Source organism: Eretmochelys imbricata, chromosome 3 (assembly GCF_965152235.1).
Source record: "Eretmochelys imbricata isolate rEreImb1 chromosome 3, rEreImb1.hap1, whole genome shotgun sequence".
Lineage (NCBI taxonomy): Eukaryota > Metazoa > Chordata > Testudines > Cheloniidae > Eretmochelys > Eretmochelys imbricata.
The window spans coordinates 72,982,320-73,009,406 of NC_135574.1; positions in this window are offsets into that span (position 1 = coordinate 72,982,320).

Genomic DNA, 27,087 nt, shown 5'->3' on the forward strand with positions numbered 1-27,087 from the left:
CACTGTAATTTCAAAATCTAACTCACAATTGATGGAAACAGTTTGAGAGAGTAAATGTCTGAAGCCCATTTTGCATTAGTAGGATATAAAAACTACAAGAAGACAAGGTTCATTAAACTTGAAGCATTGTTAACTCTATTGAAGACTGTGGCTTAATTTTGCATTTACATTTGATCAGCAGACTTGAGCAGCTGGTGAAGGATTAAAATGATGGACAGTTTTTATGTGCCTGGAAAACATTTCTTAAAGAAGGGTTACATATTGCTTGTCCAATGGCTATGCTGAACCAAACCAATTCAGTTGATTGAATATGTATTAATCACGCTCAGGACATTCACAATGCTGCTAGACATTTTCTTTGATTCTTATACAATAAGGGTTTTTTTAGATATTTTCTAGCTAAAGACCTCAGTTGAGTTTGGGTCTCTGTTGTCCTATGCACTATATAATCTCATAGTAAAACATACTCCTTCTGTAAGTGAAAAACAGACCCCAATTTCTGTTTCACTTCTGTATTAAGTATAATCTATAAATAGATGGGTACAAAATTACATTATCTGTCACTGCAATGCTGCCACCCCACAACTGGGGCACAACAGCTGGTAAAGACTATAGATGAGGAACTAAGGGATTGCTATAAAATAGGTATGAAGGCGCAGTAGGAGTGTGGTGTTTAAAGAATCTGGATCAGAATCTGGCCTCAATGCTCTATATTACTCAACTGAATAGAACTGTGTGCCAGGATTTTCTCAATGGTTTTGAATTTTTTACAGGTCAAGTGCATATTCTTTACAGTAGATGAAATTCTAGCTGAATTCTTCAGGATTCACAAATTAGGAATATAATTCAAGATTTAAGCAGTATATAGAGCAGTGGTGGGCAACCTGCACCCCGGGAGTAGGAAGCCAACACATGCACCCATTGTCACACAAGGTCAATGTAGCATCATTGTGAGTGCACTCCTGCTCCCATTCCATGTAGAGAACTCCCATTGGCTTCAGTGGGAATTCTGTGTGTGGATGGCTATCCAGTCAGATCCTATAAGATGTTAAAGATGGCACTAGAATACCCTTCCATGGGTGGATGCCTCTAGATGTATTCCTAACCTGTCCTAGGTTTCCCTCCTACCTAAAGGAACATCCCATCTGAAGTTGTGAAGCTAATGGGAATGTTTTCACTGATTTCCAAAGGCTTTGGATCAGGGCTGTATTCACTTGAACATGGGGGAGCTGGTGAAATCTTTTAGCTTTGTAATTATTTATAAGGTGGTGTGATAGGATTTGCATTCAACACATGCATCTAAAATTCGTACAACCAGGCCCTCAAATAGTTTTACAATCTATTCAAATCAAAATGTCTGTAGTGATAAAAATACAACAAAAATAAATTAAGGAGTACATCTAAAGGTGATGGAAGAATAAATCTCTCAATGTTACATAATTTAATGGTTGGTTTTTGACTCTCCTTAGAGGGTGACTAAGTATGGTATCCCTAAATTTAGAGAACACAACTCCTTTAATAAAATTGTGCCATTCAATCTGAATTTACTCCCCAATAATGTCACGGCTAACCTGGTGGCTGAACTTTGTGACTTTGTCCTTACCCATAACTATTTCACATTTGGGGACAATGTATACCTTCAGATCAGCGGCACTGCTATGGGTACCCGCATGGCCCCACAGTATGCCAACATTTTTATGGCTGATTTAGAACAACGTTTCCTCAGCTCTCGTCCCCTAAAGCCCCTACTCTACTTGCGCTATATTGATGACATCTTCATCATCTGGACCCATGGAAAAGAAGCCCTTGAGGAATTCCACCATGATTTCAACAATTTCCATCCCACCATCAACCTCAGCCTGGTCCAGTCCACACAAGAGATCCACTTCCTGGACACTACAGTGCTAATAAACAATGGTCACATAAACACCACCCTATACCGGAAACCTACAGACCGCTATTCCTACCTGCATGCCTCCAGCTTTCACCCTGACCACACCACACGATCCATCGTCTACAGCCAAGCTCTGCAATACAACCGCATTTGCTCCAACCCCTCAGACAGAGACAAACACCTACAAGATCTCTGTCAAGCTTTCTTACAACTACAATACCCACCTGCGGAAGTAAAGAAACAGATTGATAGAGCCAGAAGAGTTCCCAGAAGTTACCTACTACAGGACAGGCCTAACAAAGAAAATAACAGAACGCCACTAGCCGTCACCTTCAGCCCCCAACTAAAACCCCTCCAACGCATTATTAAGGATCTACAACCTATCCTAAAGGATGACCCAACACTCTCACAAATCTTGGGAGACTGGCCAGTCCTTGCCTACAGACAGCCCCGCAACCTGAAGCAAATACTCACCAACAACCACATACCACACAACAGAACCACTAACCCAGGAACTTATCCTTGCAACAAAGCCCGTTGCCAGTTGTGCCCACATATCTATTCAGGGGACACCATCACAGGGCCTAATAACATCAGCCACACTATCAGAGGCTCGTTCACCTGCACATCCACCAATGTGATTTATGCCATCATGTGCCAGCAATGCCCCTCTGCCATGTACATTGGTCAAACTGGACAGTCTCTACGTAAAAGAATAAATGGACACAAATCAGATGTCAAGAATTATAACATTCATAAACCAGTCGGAGAACACTTCAATCTCTCTGGTCACGCAATCACAGACATGAAGGTCGCTATCTTAAAACAAAAAAACTTCAAATCCAGACTCCAGCGAGAAACTGCTGAATTGGAATTCATTTGCAAATTGGATACTATTAATTTAGGCTTAAATAGAGACTGGGAGTGGCTAAGTCATTATGCAAGGTAGCCTATTTCCTCTTGTTTTTTCCTCCCCCCCCCCCCCCAGATGTTCTGGTTTAACTTGGATTTAAACTTGGAGAGTGGTCAGTTTGGACGAGCTATTACCAGCAGGAGAGTGAGTCTGTGTGTGTATGGGGGTGGGTTTCTGGAGGGGGGTGAGGGAGTGAGAGAACCTGGATTTGTGCAGGAAATGGCCTAACTTCATTATCATGCACATTGTGTAAAGAGTTGTCACCTTGGATGGGCTATCACCAGCAGGAGAGTGAATTTGTGTGGGGGGGTGGAGGGTGAGAAAACCTGGATTTGTGCTGGAAATGGCCTAACCTGACGATTACTTTAGATAAGCTATTACCAGCAGGACAGTGGGGTGGGAGGAGGTATTGTTTCATATTCTCTGTGTATATATAAAGTCTGCTGCAGTTTCCACGGTATGTATCTGATGAAGTGAGCTGTAGCTCACGAAAGCTCATGCTCAAATAAATTGGTTAGTCTCTAAGGTGCCACAAGTACTCCTTTTCTTTTTGCGAATACAGACTAACACGGCTGTTACTCTGAAACCTGTCAGCTAGACCTGATTTCCTAGAGTCCTGTCATGACATTAGTTAAGTTAATTTGTTTGAAAGTTTCAGTAGCAATACTGTGTGTGTGTGTGTGTGTGTGTGTGTGTACACACGCTGCCAGGTTAGAAATTGAATCATTCTAGATTTACTTATATTCCCTATGAACCTAATCCTGTAAACAAAATACTATGTTTAATGAATCAAGAATGATTAGGTTGAATGTTTATTTTGCCTCTTTAAACCAGAATCATCTTTTATCATAGTATCCAAAACCCAACCAGAAAATCACATCAATTTAAGGAAAGGACAGCAGTTGACAAGAACATGTGAGGAACGGGAGGTTGAGGGGGGGCGGGAGAAATAAACATGGGGAAATAGTTTTACTTTGTGTAATGACACATCCACTCCCAGTCTTTATTCAACCCTAATTTAATGGTGTCCTGTTTGAAAATTAATTCCCATTCATCAGTCTCTTGCTGGAGTCTGTTTTTGAAGGTTTTTTTGTTGAAGAATTATGACTTTTAGGTCTGTAATTGAGTGACCAGAGAGATTGAAGTGTTCTCCGATGGGTTTTTGAATGTTATAATTGACGTCTGATTTGTGTCCATTTATTCTTTTACGTAGAGACTGTCTGGTTTGGCCAATATACATTGCAGAAGGGCATTGCTGGCACATGATGGCATATATCACATTGGTAGATGTGCAGGTGAACGAGCCTCTGATAGTGTGGCTGATGTGATTAGGCCTTCTGATGGTGTCCCTTGAATAGATATGTGGACACAGTTGGCAACGGGCTTTGTTGCAAGGATAGATTCCTGGGTTAGTGTTTTTGTTGTGTGGTGTGTGGTTGCTGGTGAGTATTTGGTTCAGGTTGTGGGGCTGTCTGTAAACAAGGACTGGCCTGTCTCCCAAGATCTGTGAGAGTGATGGGTCGTCCTTCAGGATAGGTTGTAGATCCTTGATGATGCGCTGGAGAGGTTTTAGTTGGGGGCTGAAGGTGACAGCTAGTGGCGTTCTGTTATTCTCTTTGTTGGGCCTGTCCTGTAGTAGGTAACTTCTGGGTACTCTCAATTACAGACCTAAAAGTTGCAATTCTTCAACAAAAAACTTCAAAAACAGACTCCAACGAGAGACTGCTGAATGGGAATTAATTTGCTAACTGGACACCATTAAATTAGGCTTGAATAAAGACTGGGAGTGGATGTGTCATTACACAAAGTAAAACGATTTCCCCATGTTTATTTTCCGCCCCCACACGCACACTGTTCCTCACATGTTCTTGTCAACTGCTGGAAATGGCCCACCTCGATTATCACTACAACAGTTTTTTTTTCTCTCCTGCTGGTAATAGCTCACCTTACCTGATCACTCTCGTTACAGTGTGTATGGTAACATCCATTGTTTCATATCCTCTGTGTATATAAAATCCCCCTACTGTATTTTCCACTGCATGCATCCGATTAAGTGAGCTGTAGCTCATGAAAGCTTATGCTCAAATAAATCTGTTAGCCTCTAAGGTGCCACAAGTCCTCCTTTTCTTTTTCTGGACACAGACTAACATGGCTGCTACTGTGAAACCTCTCATTTATGGGTTTCAGGTCAACGAAATTCAGCTCCTGTACGTGAAACTGTCACACACACTCCTGCACTATCACCAGACAACCTACAGTCTCTACAGGGAACTACATTTGCCCTCATGCAGGGTGTTGAGTACAATAAACCTGCTTCATCTCTCATAATTTTTATCTGAACTTCCAGGAACACCACCTCTTTCTCCATTTCAAGGTAATCACAAAGACAGATTAATTATTCTAGCTCTAGGCTTCAGATTTTAAGCATTCCATGGTACAGGATAATTAATGCAGGTGGCATTTACACATTAGAATGTATAAAGGTTTTACCTCTGTCCTCAAGTTACCACCTTGCATATTTGTATGAGTGATATCCCTCTCCTCTATACTGGGTATCCTTCCTCTGTTTAGCCTATTAAAATGACTCTCTTGCTCATTTATTAATGTTCTCTCAGTTAGCCTTCCTTCTCCACCCAGTAGGTTTAACTTTGCGATCTAACACAGGGCTCCAGCAGGGCTTTCTTTTGGCCAGGACACTTCTTCCATCTTTATCTCTTGCCTTTCTGTTCACTTTTCCCCTTCTTCTTGTGTCCTTTGTTCATCAATTACATTTCTTTCTCTGGAACAGCCTGATGGGGTCAAGCTGCTAGCAACTCATTCCCAAATACATAGTATCCTGAACACACTTATGGCACTAACTAATGAACTTTACAGACTCAATCCCCTTTGAGTTATTAGAGTAACCCTCACAGAGACCTCACTTAAGCCCTGATCCCACAAAGACTTATACGTATGCTTTATGTGATGTGAGTAATCTCCTGGATTTCAAATAGGACTACTCACAGTGCATAAAGGTAAACAAATGCATAAGTCTTTATGGGATCTGGGCCTTATTTAAATCCTTCCTACTGCTGCTCTTTATTAAGGATTGATTACTTAGACAGATCTCTTTGTAGGATCTGGACCCATGTGCACACTTTAGTCCTTGCAGAGTCCCATTGTTGGTAACTATTAATCACCACATGTCTCAATTACTGCAACATCCTCTTTGGCTGTGACAAATGCAGCCTTGCCCCTTTAATAGCCATTCCAAATGCTGCAGCCAAGATCGGAGGCAGTCCAAAGGTATCTGAAAATATAACAAGTGGGCAGTGGAGGCTGGCATTGTAAGTCAGTTGCTTTGACCGTGGCACCATTCTCTTTGCATTCCTCCACTGGCTTCCCCTGCTCTATTTCATCATATATAAGTTGCTTGTCTTCACTTTCAAGGCCATTCACATCCTATGCCTCCATCCATCAGTGACAACAATTCAGATATTTCTTGGGGGCTGCAAAGGACAACTTCTGGCCCTTGCTTGTCCTTCTTCCCACAGGGACCCTGGGTCTCCCTCAACTAGAGTCTGCTCTCTCTTACCCAGACAGTACATGAGCTGATGCTGCAAGGAGTCAAGAACCATAGGGACCTTGAGAGGTCATCTAGTGAAGTCCAGTTCCCTGCACTTATGGTAGGACTAAGTATTCTCTAGACCATCCCTGGCAAGTGTTTGTCTAACCTGCTCTTAATAATCTTAGATGGAGATTCCATAACCTCCTTAGGCAATTTTTTCCAGTGCTTAACAACCCTGACAGGAAGTTTTTCCTAATGTCCAACCTAAACCTCCCTTGCTACCATTTAAGCCCATTGCTTCTTGTTCTATCCTCAGAGGTTAAGGAGAACAATTTTTCTTCCTCCTCATTGTAACAACTTTTTATGTACTTAAAATGTTCTCATCTCCAAACTAAACAAACCCAACTTTTTTAATCTTTCCTCATAGGTCATGTTTTCTAGACCTTTAATCATTTTCGTTACTCTTCTCTGGACTTTCTCCAATTTGTCCACATATTTCCTGGACCCAATAGTCTAGCTGAGGCCTAATCAACGTGGAATAGAGCAGAAGAATTACTTCTCATGTCTTGCATTAACATTAATGCTAATACATCCCAGAATAATGTTTGGGGTTTTTTTGCAACCGTGTTGCACTGTTCACTCATATTTAGCTTGTGATCCACTGACTCCCCGATCCCTTTCTGCAGTACTCCTTTCTAGGCAGTCATTTCCCATTTTGTATGTGTGCAACTGATTGTTCCTTCCTAAATGGAGTACTTAGCATTTGTTGTTGTTGAATTTCATCCCATTTACTTCAGACCATTTCTCCAGTTTGTCTAGATCATTTTGAATTTTAATCCTAGAATCCAAAGCACTTGCAACCCCTTCCAGTTTATAATCATCAACAAACTTTATATGTGTACTCTCTATGCCATTATCTAAATCATTGATGAAGATATTGAACAGTACAGACAGTTCTCAGTAGATTCCCCTGTGCTCTGCCATGCAGAAACAGATTCCCTGTGGGTCAGGTCACAACACCCTATCTGTATGGAGAGGCAGCCAGGCCAAATTTCAGTGGTGGTATGACCATGCAGCCAGAGTGATGCCCTGGACCACTAGTCCAAAGGGGTCCTGGTCCATGCCTAGAGCTCCTAGGCATTACCATGGTACAAATAATCTCTGTACTGTTTCAACAATAGGAAGAGAAGATAGGCTAGATGGTAGAGCTCTCATGTACAGAGGAGAACTTGAATGCAATATGAAGTATATTCTAATTAGCAATAACCTTCAGCTGAGATGTTCAGATTTAAATATAGATCTATCATTTTGCAAAGATGAGTGTTTACATCCAGTGTTTTTAACATAATTCACCATATAGATAGGGTCCATCAGTGATACTCTGATTCACTTCCAGTTCTTGAAGGGAAATTGGACCTGGGATTTCAGTTTGAGCTCCAAATCTGTTTGTAACTGTGATGGGGTTGGGACTCAGTGCCGCAGCGCCTCCTGCTGACTCATCAGGGAATTAGCTCAGTCCAGTGTGGAGCGCCCTCCACTGGTGGTGTCCCATCTGTCCCTTCTTACAGCATCCTCTTCAAGACACTGCCCTCTGGCAGTGCCCCCTAGTCCTTGCTCACCCCCTTCTTGGGGGGGGGCAGTTATCAGCAGTCTTTCACTTTGCCCAGCCACAGCAGCCAACCACACCCCAAAGTCTAACCCCTTTTGCCAGGGGTCTGGTGCAATCCACTATCGCCACATCCAATGGCTGGGTGTATGTGCAAGGGGGAGGGGGAACCCAGGCCCGCCCTCTACTCTGAGTCCCAACCCAGTGACCCTTTGGCAGCATCCTTCCTGCCCTCCTTCTCTCCCCTTGTCCACCTGTCTCCCTGGGTTGCTTCCCCTTTGGCCCGGCCCGGCCTGGCCCTTCCCTTGGGGCCTGTAGCCTGACAGATACTGGGCTGAAGTTCCTTCTGCTCCCCGTCCCGTCCCGTCCCGTCCCGTCCCGTCCCGTCCCGTCCCGTCCCGTCACACAGGAGACAGACCTTCACCCTCTGAAGGTTTGGGAGAGACTGCCTGCTCCGTTCCTGGGCAGCCTTTATATAGGGCTGAGCCTGACCCTGATTGGCTATCTCTTACTCAGCCTCTGATTGGCTCCCTAGCAGGCCTTCTCTGATTGGCTGCCCACCCGCACAGCCTTTCTGGCCTGCTGGAGCCCCCTCTAGTAGAGGAGTGGGGCAGCCACCCCACTACAGTAATAATCACATATACAGTGAAGAGTAAATCACTGAATAAATTGTCTCAGATGTGAAATAGGAAAATTAAATAATAAGCAAAAAAGTAGCAGCTACCTTGATGATTTAATAGCACTAAGTGGGTCTGAGGAAAATTTCCCATCAGAAAGTGGAACTTTCAATAGTTACTTTAAACTAAATACTTCTAGCTTAAAAAAAATCGGTTAACTTAAGAGTTGTAAAATTAACTTTTTTAAAAAATTAGAACTCACTTTGCAACAGTTTTGAAACTTGTAATACTTTCTGGTGGTTATATTTTGTGTTAATTTGATGGAATAAATTGGCCCCCAGAATATCAAAAGTTTGAACAGAACTCTGTCACTGTACAACACTAAATAGTTAAACATAGTTTGGGATTTTGAGTATAGAGACCGTGAGCTGATTAGTCTCATGACAAACACACCATTATCATTACTTTTATCAAAGTTGCAGGGGTAAAAAACAGTTAAAGCCTTTGAATTGTAAAGTATTAAATAAGACTTTCATTTTAACAATATCCCTTATTTCCTTTCTCTTAGTTATAGAGTTTTAATAGGGAAATCCCCCTGTTATGCAGTTCTAGATAGTTAAAGAAGGAAAAGGCAAAAGTTTAAGAAGGGCTGGAGCTGTTTGTGCTGTTGTTAAAGTTGATCCTGTGTTCTTGAGGACAAGACAAACACACACCAAAAGGGAGAGAAAACAGCAAAGATAGAAAATGCAGCTTCTGTCTCTGCTTCTGACAGTTAGGTCTGGTCTACAGAAGACCCCAGCTTCATTGCTCAAGGGTGTGAAAAATCCACACCCCTGAATGACTTAGTTAAGCCAACATAACCCCCTGTGTAGACAGTGCTAGGTAGATAGGAAAATTCTTCTGTTGATCGAGCAACCACCTTTTGGGGAGGTGGTTTACCTATGTTTATAGGAGAACCCTCCCCATTTATGTAGGTAGCAACTATACTGAAGTGCCACATTGACTCAGCTGCAACCCTGCAGCTGTGCTGCTGTAGCATTTCAAGTGTAGACAAGCCCTAACTTGCAACCTCACTTCTGGAGAAACACAGGCATAGCACATGTTCTTATCAGTCACCCTGAGACCTGGCTCACTTGTATTATATTGACCTCTTTCTGGTCAAAGGCCCACAGTGGTGTTGCAGAAGATGTATTATTTGTCTGCTGAGCCAGACTACTTAAAGAGAAGGCAAAAGGACGGAGAGAAAAAAAGAAGAAATAAGGTCAGGAAGAAAGTGTCAGTCCCCACTTGAGGCAATCAGCAGTCCTGTCTCCTAAAGGCTATACATTAACTCCTCACTTAACGTCCTCCCGCTTAACATTGTTTCAAAGTTGTCGCTGCTCAGTTAGGGAACATGCTCGTTTAAAGTTGTGCAGTGCTCCCTTATAACATTGTTTGGCTGCCTGCTCTGTCCACTGCTTGTAAGATTTTGTGGAAGAGCAGAGACTTTACAAGGGAGCATTGCACAAGTTCCTCTTCTCTGCCTCTTTTCCCTCCCTCCCAGCACTTTCCCCACCACTAAAGAGCTGTTTGGCAGCACTTAGGACTTTCTAAGAGGGAGGGAGAGGAGCAGGGAAACACTGCATCTCCACTCTTCCCCCTCCCTCCCAGAAAATCCTAAGCACTGCCAAACAGCTGTTTGGCAGCAGGGAAGCGCTGGGAGGGAGGGGGAAGAGCAGGGAAGCACTGCATCTCCACTTCTCCTCCTCCCTCCCAGAAAGTTCTAAGCGCCGCCAAACAACTGTTTGGCGGCGCTTAGGACTTTCGGGGTGGGGGGAGGAAAAGCCAGGATGCAGTGTGCTCCAGAGAGGAGGTGGAGGGGGGGGTTGGAAGAGGTGGGCCTGGAGTGGAGCCGGGACAGGAAAAGGTGGGCCTGGAGCATCCCCTGGCAAATCAGCACCTGTTCTTCTCCGGGTAAGCTGCCACTGCTGCTGCAAAGGTGCTTCCCCTCTGATACTTGATACCACGGTTAGTAGTTCTGCAATTTCATACATAGGTTTCTCCAGAACTCTTGGGTGATTACCATCTGATCCTGGTGACTTATTACAGTTTAATTTATCTTTTTTTTCAAAAACCTCCTCTAATGACACCTCAATCTGGGACAGTTTCTCAGATTGGATTTAGACACCTCAGGAGTTAGACACCTAAGGGATATCTCACACAAGACACTGGTGGTGGCAGCAACAACCCTCTTATCAATCGACTTGGCAGAATTTGATTTTTATTTTGTTTGATTTCAGCAGATAGTATTGATGTTTATTTTTAAGCATTTTTCAAAGTAATATGTTATCACAGCTTTGAAATTATGGCGTTTAAAGCTTTTTTTAAATTTTTATTTCTTTAAATTTTCCACAGAAGTGGAAAATTGGTGGGGGGGGGGAGATCAGACAGTAGAGGGTCAGACAATTATTTAATGACAGTACACACTGAGATTCAAAAAGTTAAAGCTTTATAAATTAAAATACATTGTCAATATCACATTAAAATATACAAAGTAAATATCCTTAAATCAAAAAAAGAAAAGGAGTACTTGTGGCACCTTCGAGACTAACAATAAGGTGCCACAAGTACTTCTTTTCTTTTTGCGGATACGGACTAACACGGCTGCTACTCTGAAACCTATCCTTAAATCAAATTCTCAAGCAGCATTTTTGTTTCTTTGCCTATCTGTAATTTTATCACAGATGGAATATTTTTCAACTGTTTGGGTTTATATGGTGAAATCAATACAATAATTAAAATCTAATCTTTCCAAGACTACTTATAAAGTCTAGCACAGCGGTAAGTGCTCTTACTCAGGTTCAATTCCCTTCTCTGCCTGACACAGAGTAGACAAGGTAGGTGAGGTAATATCTTTTATCAGGCCAACTTCTTTTGGTGAGAGTGAGCTTACACAGTAGGCATTTGAACTCCCACCTCTCAGCTGAATGCCCTAACCACTGGGCTATGGGTTATTCAGGGGTGGAGTTTTCTCCATCTCTTCTGTTGAACCTGCTGCACTTTGTAAAACTAATTAAATATTCATTGGTCCAAAAAAAAAGTGAGAATGAGTCTATATCCCAGTAATTAGGGCTTTCTCCTTGGATATACAAGACCCACTTTGAAGTCCTTGCTCCAATTACCATTCATACAGAGTAGAAAAGTTTCAATGAGAGAATGAAAGCAACCCACCGCAAAATATCCCACAGCCCAGTGGTTAGGGCAGTTTCTGAGCAGTAGGATCTGTGGGTTCAAATCCTTCTCCATGTCAGGGAGAAGGAGGAATTAGACCTGGGTTCTCACATCCTTGGTGAGTACTCTAACCATTGGGCTACTGGTTATAAGGAGAGGGACCACCCCCATTGCTACCTTGTTCAGGGTAATGGCCTCTGAGAATGCATGCTGGATTGGGATACAGGCTGGATACAGACAGGGAATACCTATCTTGTGAACCCTAACATGGTATAAGTGTGAGCTAGGCACTCAGGTGCCTAGGAAAAGAGGACCAAAAATATCACAATGACTAAACAGACTAAAAGAGGCAGTTAGCAACAGACATCTGTTAAACTGGAAGTCAAATCCTACTGAAAACAGAAAGGAGCCTAAACTCTGGCAAGCCAAGCATAAAAGTATAATTTGGAAGGCCAAGAAAATAATTTGAAGAGTAACTAGCAACAGACATTTAAAAAACTGCAAAATCTGTGTTAAGTACATCAGAAACAGGAGGCCTGCCAATCAGTGGAGCCACTGGACTATTGAGATGCTAAAGGAGCACTCAAGGAAGGCAAGGCCATTGCAGAGAAGCTAAATGAATTCTTTGCACTGGTCTTCAGTGCAGAGGATGTGAGGGAGATTTTCCTCACCTGAGCTATTCTTTTTAGGTGACAAATCTAAGAATTCTAAGCAGAGGTAGGCACCTAAATTCAGATTGAGGGAGGTACTTGAAGGGGCAAGATAGAGGTCTTTGGTGCTGCCTAATGGCCAGCTTAGATGGATCCCCACTCAGCTTGCTGGCTTCTGTGGATCTCATTTGTGAGTGCTTAACTCTCTTCATGCATTGTATAGAGAACCTGGGTGTCTAACATGGGGCTGGGGATTCCACTAGGAAGTAGGGCACCTAAGGTTAGGCATTGCAATGCTGAGCCTGAGTCCCCTTACTGGATCAAGCACCTTATCTACTGACTTCCAAATATATAGTTTCTATTGTGCAAGTCCCACTTTAAAGTGAATTCTGCTTTCACTAGATTCACTTGAGAAAATACTCATACCTTGGAACCAAATCAAGTTTCCATTAATTAAGCTAATTGACACAGCAGGTTTAGCCTATTTGCCAATTCATGACTACAGGGCACTTTTTAGGGGGAAAAAACCCTCAGCTCTCAAGTGTTTTAAAACCCTTCCTTGATTTTTTTAAAAAAAGTATTAAAACAACCTTTAAAGGTGAATTTCTAAAGAATAAAAATACACTGTAGTAACAGGTTTCAGAGTAGCAGCCGTGTTATTAGGTATTCACAAAAAGGAAAGGAGAACTTGTGGCAGCTTAGAGCCTAACAAATTTATTTGAGCATAAGCTTTCGTGAGCTATAGCTCACTTCATCGGATGCATTCAGTGAAAAATACAGTGGGGAGATTTATATACATAGAGAATAAGAAACAATGGGTGTTACCATACACACTGTGACCAGAGTGATCACTTAAGGTGAGCTATTACCAGCAGGAGTGCGGGGGTGGGGAGAACCTTTTGTAGTGATAATCAAGGTGGGCCATTTCCAACAGTTGACAAGAACGTCTGAGGAACAGTGGGGGGTGGGGGATAAACATGGTGAAATAGTTTTAGTTTGTGTAATGACCCATCCACTCCCAGTCTCTATTCAAGCCTAAATTAATTGTATCCAGTTTGCAAATTAATTCCAATTCAGCAGTCTCTCCTTGGAGTCTGTTTTTGAAGTTTGTTTGTTGAAGTATTGCCACTTTTAGATCTGTAATCGAGTGACCAGAGAGATTGAAGTGTTCTCCAACTGGTTTTTGAATGTTATAATTCTTGACGTCTGATTTGTGTCCATTTATTCTTTTATGTAGAGACTGTCCAGTTTGACCAATGTAAATGGCAGAGGGGCATTGCTGACACATGATGGCATATATCACATTGGTAGATGTGCAGGTGAACAAGCCTCTGATAGTGTGGCTGATGTGATTAGACCCTATGATGGTGTCCCCTAAATAGATATGTGGGCACAATTGGCAACGGGCTTTGTTGCAAAGATAGGTTCCTGGGTTAGTGGTTCTGTTGTGTGGTGTGTGGTTGCTGGTGAGTATTTGCTTCAGGTTGGGGGGCTGTCTGTACGCAAGGATCTGTGAGAGTGATGGATCGTCCTTCAGGATAGGTTGTAGATCCTTTATGATACGCTGGATAGGTTTTAATTGGGACCTGAAGGTGATGGCTAGTGGCGTTCTGTTATTTTCTTTGTTGGGCCTGTCCTGTAGTAGGTGACTTCTGGGTACTCTTCTGGCTCTGTCAATCTGTTTCTTCACTTCAGCAGGTGGGTAATGTAGTTGTAAGAATGCTTGATAGAGATCTTGTAGGTGTTTGTCTCTGTCTGAGGGGTTGGAGCAAATGCGGTTGTATCATAGACCTTGGTTGTAGACAATGGATCATGTGGTGTGGTCTGGATGAAAGCTGGAGGCATGTAGGTAGGAATAGCAGTCAGTAGGTTTCCGGTATAGGGTGGTGTTTATGTGCCCATCGCTTATTAGCACCATAGTGTCCAGGAAGTGGATCTCTTGTGTGGACTGGTCCAGGCTGAGGTTGATGTTGGGATGGAAATTGTTGAAATAATGGTGGAATTCCTCAAGGGCTTCTTTTCCATGGGTCCAGATGATGAAGATGTCATCAATGTAGCGCAAGTAGAGTAGGGGCATTAGGGGACGAGAGCTGAGGAAGCGTTGTTCTATGTCAGCCATAAAAATGTGGGCATACTGTGGGGCTATACAGGTACCCATAGCAGTGCCGCTGATTTGAAGGTATACATTGTCCCCAAATCTGAAATAGTTATGGGTGAGGACAAAGTCACAAAGTTCAGCCACCAGGTTTGCCGTGACATTATCGGGGATACTGTTCCTGACGGCTTGTAGTCCATCTTTGTGTAAAATGTTGGTGTAGAGGGCTTCTACATCCATAGTGGCCAGGATGGTGTTTTCAGGAAGATCACCGATGGACTGTAGTTTCCTCAGGAAGTCAGTGGTGTCTCGAAGATAGCTGGGAGTGCTGGTAGCGTAGGGCCTAAGGAGGGAGTCTACATGCCAGACAGTCCTGCTGTCAGGGTGCCAATGCCTGGGATGATGGGGCGTCCAGGGTTTCCAGGTTTATGGATCTTGGGTAGCAGATAGAATACCCCAGGTCGGTGTTCCAGGAGTTCCAATGTCTGTGCGGATTTGTTCTTGTGCTTTTTCAGGGAGTTTCTTGAGCAAATGCTGTAATTTCTTTTGGTAACCCTCAGTGGGATCAGAGGGTAATGGCTTGTAGAAAGTGGTGTTGGAGAGCTGACTAGCAGCCTCTTGTTCATATCTGACGTATTCATGATGACGACAGCACCTCCTTTGTCAGCCTTTTTGATTATGATGCCAGAGTTGTTTCTGAGGCTGTGGATGGCATTGTGTTCTGCATGGCTGAGGTTATGGGGCAAGTGATGCTGCTTTTCCACAATTTCAGCCCGTGCACGTCGGCGGAAGCACTCTATGTAGAAGTCCAGTCTGTTGTTTCGAACTTCAAGAGGAGTCTACCCAGAATCCTTCTTTTTGTAGTCTTGGTAGGAATCTCTCTGTGGGTTAGTATGTTGTTCAGAGGTATGCTGGAAATATTCCTTGAGTCGGAGACGTCGAAAATAGGATTCTAGGTCACCACAGAACTGTATCATGTTCGTGGGGGTTGACGGACAGAAGGAGAGGCCCCAAGATAGGACAGATTCTTCTGCTGGGCTAAGAGTATAGTTGGATAGATTAACAATATTGCTGGGTGGGTTAAAGGAACCACTGTTGTGGCCCCTTGTGGCATGTAGTAGTTTAGATAGTTTAGTGTCCTTTTTCTTTTGTAGAGAAGCAAAGTGTGTGTTGTAAATGGCTTGTCTAGTTTTGTAAAGTCCAGCCACGAGGAAGTTTGTGTGGAAGGTTGGTTTTTTATGAGAGTATCCAGTTTTGAGAGCTCATTCTTTATCTTTCCCTGTTTGCTGTAGAGGATGTAGTAACAGAGGCTGTGTTATGCAAAACCAGTGTAGTGCTTTGAGGGGGCTTGCAACCACTCCCAGGAGCCCTTTGTGTAAAATTCTGCCACCAAATTGAAGTGAGGATTGGGGTGATTTTCATGTGTCTTAAAGAATTAAATGATCTCTGCCTGACAGACTTAGCCCCAGGGCTCAAAATACATTAAAGAGAACTCTTTTTTGGAACAAACCAGAACCTGTCATGATAGGAATTTAAAAAAACAAGTCTAGATGAAGATATGCTTGGAGTCACTTACAAGACATTCATTTCATCCCTGCTTCTTCAAAATTACACAAACTGAACACTATGCTACAAAATGTGTATTTTTCTCAGAAACAAGGATAAAAGTTCCCAGCAACTGCATTAAGCCCTCTTGCATCTGACTCTATTGCATCTGCTTCTAATGCATCTGCCTCTTTTGCTTATGGTTATGAGAGAGTATTTTTGTTTAAATGAATAGTTTTCCAGTCTCTCAGTGCTATTCTCAGCCACACATGAGCATTTAGGCCTTGTCTACACAGTTTTGTCGACAAAAGTCAGGTTTCATTGACAAAACAGTGGAGGTGTACACATAGCAATGCTCCTCCTGCCAATTTAAAGCTATTGCTATGCCAACCTTGATGAGTGGCATAGAGTTTTTTGTGACAATGTTGAAGTGATGCAGTGCCAGTGTAGACACTGCATTTGCTTATCTCGCCCTAAGAGGCCTCCAGGAGGAATCCCATAATGCCCATCATGACAGCTTTGCTGAGCAGTTTCTACTCTGCGGCCCTACAGCCAGGTACAGAGTCATGCACCTTTTCCCCCTTTAAAACCCCAGGAATTTTTGAAATTCGACTTCCTGTTTGCTCAGCGTGGACAGCTCACATCTCATCTGCCCAACTGGCCATGCTGGCTTTCCACAGCAAACACACTCTCATCTGGAGTACACTAGAGTTGCTGAGTCTGTTGGAAGAGGAGGTTGTGCAGTCACAGCTCTGATCCAACCTTAGGAACTTAGTCACCTATGAGCAGATGGCTCATGACATGGATGAGAAGGGGCACAAAAGGGACAAAGAAAAGGAGTACTTGTGGCACCTTAGAGACTAACCAATTTATTTGAGCATAAGCTTTCGTGAGCTACAGCTCACTTCATCGGATGCCTGACAGGCAGCAATGCTGTGTTAAGATCAAGGAGTTGAGGTAGGCATATCAAGAAAGGCCAACTGTTACTCTGGTGTGGTGCCAAAAGCATGCCACTTCTACAAGGAGCTGCACGCCATCCTCGGTGGTGACCCCACCTCCACTGCCAAGAGTAGCATGGATATTTTGAGGAAATTGGAGGAAGTGGCCAGTGGAGTCAACCCCGAGGCTGATGAGTTGGAGGACAGGCGACAGGCTCGTCTGGTGGCATGGTAAGCCAGGATCTCTTTTTGACTCTGGAGGGGTCTAGCCAGTCCCAGGACTCTAGACCCCTCCAGAGTCAGTACTCATTTTTCTTTGATAGTACATGTTTACATGAGGTAGAGGTGTCCTTTATTTTGTTACATGGTGCACATGGGAGAAGGGATCAAAATTTAACATCACTAGGTACTGTTTTGTATTCTCCTGTGCAGTTCCACAGTGTGGGCTCTCCGAAAAAGTTTAAAGCACACAGAGATCTCCCAGGAATCCTTCATAGAGATCTCTAGGAAGCTTTCCTGCAGATACTCTGCAATCCCCTGCTGATGTTTCCTTGGCAGAGCTGCTTTATTTCTTCCCCTGTTGTAGGAAACTTTGCCATACCAATCGGCAATTACTTCTGGTGGAACCAAAGCAGCACACAGGCAAGCAGCATATGGACCTGACACGAAGATGCAAGCACGTAGGAGATGCACCCTTGCATCTTCAGTTACCCTCAGTAGTATGATTTCAGTTTCAATCACCCCCACCTGTGCAAACTGGTGCTAGTAATCAGAATAGTATCTCTAGGCACTTGTACTGATCCCCTTCTGAAACCACCCAGATTCTTTGTCCAGTATTGCAGCACCATGCTGTGTGCTTGCCAAGGGAAAGTGAGAAAGAGGTGTAGAACTTTTGACTCAATACTGAGTCCACACACAATACTGATTCTGTGTATTGTTTGTTTTGTTTCTACAGATGTTGTTTCTACCTATACATCAGCAGAGTGCTTCTGTCAGATAAGGTGGCAAATGAACAGGAATAAGGAGGGCATGTTTCGCAAAGTGCTTCAATCATCAGATCAGGCCAATAGCGAGCACAGAACATGGAGAGACAAATGAAAAACTAGAAAGAGTTAGCCAGGAGGGGAGACAGGGCCAGGAGTGGATAATAAGTGGAACACATGCATATTCAACTCCCCCTTCACCCAGACAGAACTGCCTTCCTTGCCTCCACAAACACATCCTCTCATGTTTCCTGCCCATTGCAGTACACCTTGAACTCCACTCCTAGGGACAAAAAGAAAAGGAGTACTTGTGGCACCTTAGAGACTAACCAATTTATTTGAGCATGAGCTTTCGTGAGCTACAGCTCACGTCATCGGATGCATACCATGGAAACTGCAGAAGACATTATATACACACAGAGACCATGAAACAATACCAGTCCACACAAGAGATCCACTTCCTGGACACTACAGTGCTAATAAACAATGGTCACATAAACACCACCCTATACCAGAAACCTACTGACTGCTATTCCTACCTACATGCCTCCAGCTTTCACCCTGACCACACCACACGATCCATCGTCTACAGCCAAGCTCTGCGATACAACCGCATTTGCTCCAACCCCTCAGACAGAGACAAACACCTACAAGATCTCTGTCAAGCTTTCTTACAACTACAATACCCACCTGCGGAAGTGAAGAAACAGATTGACAGAGCCAGAAGAGTTCCCAGAAGTCACCTACTACAGGACAGGCCTAACAAAGAAAATAACAGAACGCCGCTAGCTGTCACCTTCAGCCCCCAACTAAAACCCCTCCAACGCATTATTAAGGATCTACAACCTATCCTGAAGGATGACCCAACACTCTCACAAATCTTGGGAGACAGGCCAGTCCTTGCCTACAGACAGCCCCCCAACCTGAAGCAAATACTCACCAGCAACCACATACCACACAACAGAACCACTAACCCAGGAAGCTATCCTTGCAACAAAGCCCGTTGCCAACTGTGCCCACATATCTATTCAGGGGACACCATCACAGGGCCTAATAACATCAGCCACACTATCAGAGGCTCATTCACCTGCACATCCACCAATGTGATATATGCCATCATGTGCCAGCAATGCCCCTCTGCCATTTACATTGGTCAAACTGGACAGTCTCTACGTAAAAGAATAAATGGACACAAATCAGATGTCAAGAATTATAACATTCATAAACCAGTCGGAGAACACTTCAATCTCTCTGGTCACGCAATCACAGACATGAAGGTCGCTATCTTACAACAAAAAAACTTCAAATCCAGACTCCAGCGAGAAACTGCTGAATTGGAATTCATTTGCAAATTGGATGCTATTAATTTAGGCTTAAATAGAGACTGGGAGTGGCTAAGTCATTATGCAAGGTAGCCTATTTCCCCTTGTTTTTTCCAACTCCCCCCACCCCCCCCCAGACGTTCTGGTTAAACTTGGATTTAAACTTGGAGAGTGGTCAGTTTGGATGAGCTATTGCCAGCAGGAGAGTGAGTTTGTGTGTGTGTGTGTGTGTGTGTGTGTGTGTGTTCCCCGGGGGGGGGGGGTCAGAAAGCCTGGATTTGTGCTGGAAATGGCCCACCTTGATTACCATGCACGTTGTAGGGAGAGTGGTCACTTTGGATGAGCCATTACCAGCAGGAGAGTGAGTTTGTGTGTGTGGTTTTTGGAGGGGGGTGAGGGGGTGAGAGAACCTGGATTTGTGCAGGAAATGGCCCACCTTGATTATTATACACATTGTGAAGAGAGTGGTCACTTTGGATGAGCCATTACCAGCAGGAGAGTGAGTTTGTGTGTGTGGTTTTTTGGAGGGGGGTGAGAGAACCTGGATTTGTGCAGGAAATGGCCCACCTTGATTATCATACACATTGTGAAGAGAGTGGTCACTTTGGATGGGCTATTACCAGCAGGAGAGTGAGTTTGGTGGGGGGGGCGGAGGGTGAGAAAACCTGGATTTGTGCTGGAAATGGCCCAACTTGATGATCACTTTAGATAAGCTATTACCAGCAGGACAGTGGGGCGGGAGGAGGTATTGTTTCATGGTCTCTGTGTGTATATAATGTATTCTGCAGTTTCCACGATATGCATCCGATAAAGTGAGCTGTAGCTCACGAAAGCTCATGCTCAAATAAATTGGTTAGTCTCTAAGGTGCCACAAGTACTCCTTTTCTTTTTGCGAATACAGACTAACACGGCTGTTACTCTGACTCCTAGGGACATTTTCCATAACGACAGCTGGACTTACACAGACTTACCTTCTGTTCAGAGGTGTTGCCTGGTGACACAAGTCTATTTCTGACACAATAAAAACATTTGGTTGCTGTATCTTTTAGATTTCTTAAACATTTTGATAACCCACACTGTAAACTAATCTTAAACCTGTTTTGAGTTTCCAATCTGTACCCTACTTCACTCTTCATCCATTTTTATGACAATATAAGAATGCAAATGATATTAACTCCAGGCTACATTGTGCCCTAAGGCATAGCCTGCTTTGTAGCGGCAATGTGGAACTGCATTGCCTCAGGGGGACTATGTGCTTTTTAGGAGAATCTCTGAGCTAGGAGGCAAACACAGTTTCACCAGACAATATCCAGCCCTCTGTGTTTGCATTCAGACTGCAGGGAAAACCCCTTAGACCCCATGGCTCAACTCCAACTCCAGCCTTGCCAAGCTGATCTCTAATTTGACTTATGACTTCTATTACTGAAGTTATTACTTATCAAAAGGTCATTTTACTGCTCCCTCATTTAGCCTGAATGGAAGGTGCCTGTCATGCCCACCGGCACTACCCATAGATCAAAGACACATTCCTTGGGAGCAACCCAACCTCCACCAGGACAGGTTTTTTTTCTTATCACAAGAAACTTAAACGATGGTTTTCTGGTTGTGAATAAAAATGCTTTGCAATGGCCAGTCGGTTAATATTTTCTATTCTTGATAAACCACACTAAGAACATCTTACTCTCGGGTCAAAGCAAAGGAGCTTGAAGAAAGCAAAACTTATCTACGGAGCTAAAATCTCTTGCATGACTTTACAAAGGTTGGGTGGTAACATTGAGCTTTAAAGAAGCGGTTGTGTGGCAAGCTGCAATTTGGCAGATGGAAGAATTAATTCTGTGGTCAAGATAAAGACGCTAAATTAAATTAAAGAACATGTTATTGAAGTTCTATTTCATTCAACAGTCCAGCCTCAGAAATAATTGCTAGCAGACACATGAAGCCTGTGCCCAGTGTTATGGAATTCCTTCTGTTCCTTACATTAGGACTACAGCCCTGATTCGGCAAAGCCCTGACATATGTGTTTAAATCCCATTGATATCAATGGGATATAAACATATGCTTAACTTTAAGTATGTTCTTAAGTGCTTTTCTGAATTAAGGCCCAAATCCTGTTGACTTTAGTCACACTAGTATAGTCCTATGGAGTTTGAGGCCTACTTTTGAAAGGGACTATTCTATCTGAAAATTGTGGGTGCAGACCTGGCTGGACCATATATTTTCACTAGGTATATTAGAAATAGTTTATAAGGTTTGCAATATTAAAGTCACAGCAGTTTTTAGGCAATAAAAGTAACATAATCTACCATCCTGGAACTAAAATGTGTCATCGGTTCTGCAGGAGCCATCTTGCCCAGCAGAAGGAATTCCTTTGAATTATACTGAGGGTTGTTTTGTTTTGTTTTTTTTTGGGGGGGGGGGGCGGGGTTTGGTGGGGGGGGAGGGGGAGAGAGAGGGGACAGTCCCTTTCGGAAAGATATGTGAAATGTCAAAGTTCCAGAGGTAAAATCATTGCATGAGAGGAAAGTGATCAGGAACAGCCAGCATGGATTCACCAAGGGAAGGTCATGCCTGACTAATCTAATCGCCTTTTATGATGAGATTACTGGTTCTGTGGATGAAGGGAAAGCAGTGGATGTATTGTTTCTTGACTTTAGCAAAGCTTTTGACACGGTCTCCCACAGTATTCTTGTCAGCAAGTTAAGGAAGTATGGGCTGGATGAATGCACTATAAGGTGGGTAGAAAGCTGGCTAGATTGTCGGGCTCAACGGGTAGTGATCAATGGCTCCATGTCTAGTTGGCAGCCGGTATCAAGTGGAGTGCCCCAAGGGTCGGTCCTGGGGCCGGTTTTGTTCAATATCTTCATAAATGATCTGGAGGATGGTGTGGATTGCACTCTCAGCAAATTTGCAAATGATACTAAACTGGGAGGAGTGGTAGATACGCTGGAGGGGAGGGATAGGATACAGAAGGACCTAGACAAATTGAAGGATTGGGCCAAAAGAAATCTGATGAGGTTCAATAAGGATAAATGCAGGGTCCTGCACTTAGGATGGAAGAATCCAATGCACCGCTACAGACTAGGGACCGAATGGCTAGGCAGCAGTTCTGCGGAAAAGGACCTAGGGGTGACAGTGGACGAGAAGCTGGATATGAGTCAGCAGTGTGCCCTTGTTGCCAAGAAGGCCAATGGCATTTTGGGACGTATAAGTAGGGGCATAGCGAGCAGATCGAGGGACGTGATCGTTCGCCTCTATTCGACATTGGTGAGGCCTCATCTGGAGTACTGTGTCCAGTTTTGGGCCCCACACTACAAGAAGGATGTGGATAAATTGGAGAGAGTCCAGCGAAGGGCAACAAAAATGATTAGGGGTCTAGAACACATGACTTATGAGGAGAGGCTGAGGGAGCTGGGATTGTTTAGCCTGCAGAAGAGAAGAATGAGGGGGGATTTGATAGCTGCTTTCAACTACCTGAAAGGGGGTTCCAAAGAGGATGGCTCTAGACTGTTCTCAATGGTAGCAGATGCAGAACGAGGAGTAATAGTCTCAAGTTGCAGTGGGGGAGGTTTAGATTGGATATTAGGAAAAACTTTTTCACTAAGAGGGTGGTGAAACACTGGAATGCGTTACCTAGGGAGGTGGTAGAATCTCCTTCCTTAGAGGTTTTTAAGGTCAGGCTTGACAAAGCCCTGGCTGGGATGATTTGGGAATTGGTCCTGCTTCGAGCAGGGGGTTGGACTAGATGACCTTCAGGGGTCCCTTCCAACCCTGATATTCTATGATTCTATATGAGATGACCCCCGGAAGTCAATGGGACTTTTTGCCATGACTTCAGGTGGGCTAGGACTTTACCCTGGAACTGTAGATGCTTTCCATCCTAATTTCCCTATGAAGATGAAGCTTTATTTGTATCTTCTTTATTTTTGTGTCCTCCTTATATAGGACATAACTTACCATACAGGCTATTTTTTCCATTTGCATTTCAAAGATTTTATTTCCATCAAAACACTACAACCTACCTAGTCATGCACATACCATACTGTGGGTCTTGGAGCCAGCTTGAAAGCTTTGACTCCCTGATCTTCCTGAGTCCTGACTCTCTCTCACAAACATTCACTCTTATGCAATAGCATTTTCAAGGGTACATAAATGAAATAGGATTCTAAGTCCCCTTTTCAAAAGTGACTTACAATGAGATTGAGGTTCCTAAGTGCCTAAATCAGGCTCCTGAGTGACATAGGTGCTTTGAAAATGTTATCTGAAGTGACTAATCTCAGCAAAAACTAATGCACATGATTGAAATCGGCAAAAAAATACACACAGGTATTGATAAAATAGATCATACAGTTTGAAAATTAGTCATGGAAAGCATCCCAATCAATCATGAAAGCTAAAGGGAAGGGAAATTCTGTAATAACATCAGAGAAAAAGCACTTTTTTCCTCTCACTAACTGGCATTAGACAGCAAGCAGTATTCTGTTAGATGATCACCTCTTGTAGAATGGATGCTCTTGCCCCTTTTTCCAAATGGAGGCTCTTCATGTAACTCAGTTGGGTGTGTTCCTGCCTCTGGATGGCTGTGTAAGTGTGTCAGAGGCTTGTAGCTTGACATCAGCATCACAGTCTGAGAGATAGCCCAGGCTAGTGGGTTTGGAGGGCTCACCAGTCTGCCACGGACTCTGTCACAACAATGTAAAGAGTTGTCAGAGGAAGCCATCTGCAATGCATAACAGCAAGTTTTATTGGTCATACAAAACTCAAGCATTTGCTCCATATTCTGGAGCACCATCTATGGGCACCTTATCTATTAACTAGTTATATATATATCCAGATGTAGACCATTCCTGGGACATCCTGGGAGCCCTGTTAAATCCACCTGGGTGGAGCTCATTACAGGATCAGGACCATAATTAGGAATCTGGCAGCACATTCAATTCTCTTGTGTGTGTGTGTGAGTGGGGACGGGACCCACTCAGAAATTTTGGACCAAATTTTGGGTCGGATTTACAACTCTTGCAAAATTGGCTTAGTTCCAATTAAATCAAAGGAGTTATGCCAATCTACAGAAACTGAGAATCTGTCCCTTTGTCTTCAGATGCACATACAATTCCAGTGGACTTCAAAGGGACTTATGTACATGTATCCACGAACAATGTTTTCCTAAAGAAGACTACCATTTGCAACACTCAGTCAGCAAAAGAGACTATTCCTCTGAGAAATTCCTTGGTCTGTTCTCTGGTGAACTATATGGGATTACATGAAAGTACATTCTTAGGAGAGTTAAGTTTTCTCCATATTTTTGGGCTTAGGCATTATGGATACATCTACACTGTGATGAAAGACCAGCAGCCAGCTACAGCTGGCCTGGGTCAGTTGACTTGGAGTAGGGGAACACAGGCTGCAGAGCTATGAAATTGCCGTGTAAATGTTCAGGATTGGGCTGGAACCTGGACTCTGGGATCCAGCCCTGCCTTAGGGTCTCACAATGCAATTTGATAGCCTGGCAGCCCAAGCCTGGTGAACCTGAGTCAGCTGGCCTGGACCAGCTGTGGTCTTATTGCAGCGTAGATATACCTTGAGAAGCTGAGATTGTAAAGAGGGGCTTTGTGTCATTGTTAACGTATGATGGTATGTGGCATTAATATGTTTCATTCTTAACCCTCTTGTTACTCATAAAATACCTTAATTTTATCAAGGTGTTTGGGGGAAAGAATGACAGGTTGAATTGTGTGGGTATTTACAGATACGATACGATTACTGTGTATTTTTTTAAAAAAATGTATTAATTCTTCTATATAAATTGAAGATGAGTGACAGGATGTATGCACCGTAGAACAGCTGTCTAATGCAAGAAAGATATAAACCTGTTTCAGAAAAGATGTCAGGGATCTTGAAGAGCAACAGGAAATAACTTGTCAGAATGATGAAAACTTTAGTTCAGCACATAACCCAAGGCAAAGAGGAAACGGCATCTCTGTCACAAAGCGTGGAATGAACAGGAAGAGGGAATGGCATCCTTTCCCTCCAGACGCCAATAGCACTTCTAAAAAGTAGAGCAAGCAACCTGTGAGCTTTGTTTGTTGTGACACCTTAAGAGGGAGATGCTGCATGTTACTTGCTGGGAGAGGTTGGTGAAGCAAAGGAAAGGCTGAATGAACTTTGCTGAAAGTCAAAAAGTACAAACCATAGCTTGAATAGGGTTTGTTTGGCGAGGATATGGAATAACTGAATGAATGTCCTGTCATGAGAGTAAGAAAAATGTAGGGAGTCAAATGCATCCCTGAAGTAATTCCACTGAAATCAGTGGAGATACACCAGAGACAAATGTGTCTCACAGGTTTATTGTGTAGGTTTTTAAACTTATTTATGATGCACTTGAGGCTGGGTCCTAAAAACAGATCCGACCCGGGCACACCCGGTTTTTGAAAAAAGGAACCATGTGCTATGGGTGAAACCACTCTCTCCCCTCCCCTGCCATTAAACTGCTAGCTAATTACTGTGATGATGAAGTCCTTTGTGCTGTAGTCCTACTGCTAAGTGCTACACATATTGTATAATCCCCTCGCCTTTTTCTTTTTTGCACTTCAGTTAACCCAGACTTCTGATTATCCCTAAGTGAATCATGTCCCACCAACAGTTTGCACCAGGGATTGATCTTTTACACACAATCCCATTTTTGTGATGGTATCATGTCTCAAACGCTTCAGAGAAAAATCAGAGTAGGAATATTACCAGTGCAGCGTGATCTTAGATTTAATTAGTGACGATTATTAGTTCTTGAAATGTCATTTTTTCTTTCAGTTTCTCATTCTCTTGCCTCTCTTCTTCCTTGAAATACCTTCCCATACAACTCATTTTCTTTCTTTAGTTTCTTCATTTCCTTTTCTACACTGAAATTCAAACAAAAAGCCGATTGGCTCCCAGTAGCTATGGGATGTACGTTAGGGGCAGATAAGAATCCTTCCTATCTTTGTAGGTTTGGCCTGACCAGGAGATTTTCATTTAAAAAGGAAATGTACTTGAGATAAAAAGGCTAAAAGGTTTAAAATGCTATTAAATGTGTTTACCTGCTCTCAGATCTCATTATAAACTTGAAAAAATCCCTCTGCCCTGGAATCCAAAAGGCGAATAACTTAAAATATAGATTTTTAAATTGTTCTTTACTGTGGGTAGACTTGCAGCTTTTTTCAGCCACAGGCCTCTGCAGAGGTGACTCCCCAAAGAGCAGTTGCTGGAGGAATTCAGCTTGTTGAGCGCTGATTTGTAGGCACAATATCCCAGATTGTCAAAGAGACTGAATGGGAGTTGGATGCCTAAATACTTTTTGAGGAGCTGGGCCAGTGCTTCCAGCTGGACAGGTGGAGTGTACTGCACGGTGGCAAAGAGGTGAAGTGTGTACTCTCCTGGTGCTGGCCACTGAAGAGAAGCAATAATTCTCAGCTTTGCCCCTTTAGGGGTAGGTAGCATCTCCAGCGATGTTAGAGCCCCTCCCACTTATGCCAGCATTCTGGTACCTCATTCTCAAGAGGAAGGAAATGGCTCTGTGCATGTTCATCACCCCCCTTTTTGCACTCAGTTGGATCACCCTGCAGGTGTTTTGCACTAGTTTTCTCAAACCCACATTTCCCAGTGTTCTTACCAATGGTTCAGTTCCAGAAGTGGCAACATTTAGTAGATCATTAGGGTACGTGCACTGCAAGTTCTACAGCATCACAGCTGTAGTGGTGCACACCTACACCACTGGAGCGCAGACACTTCCTACTTTGC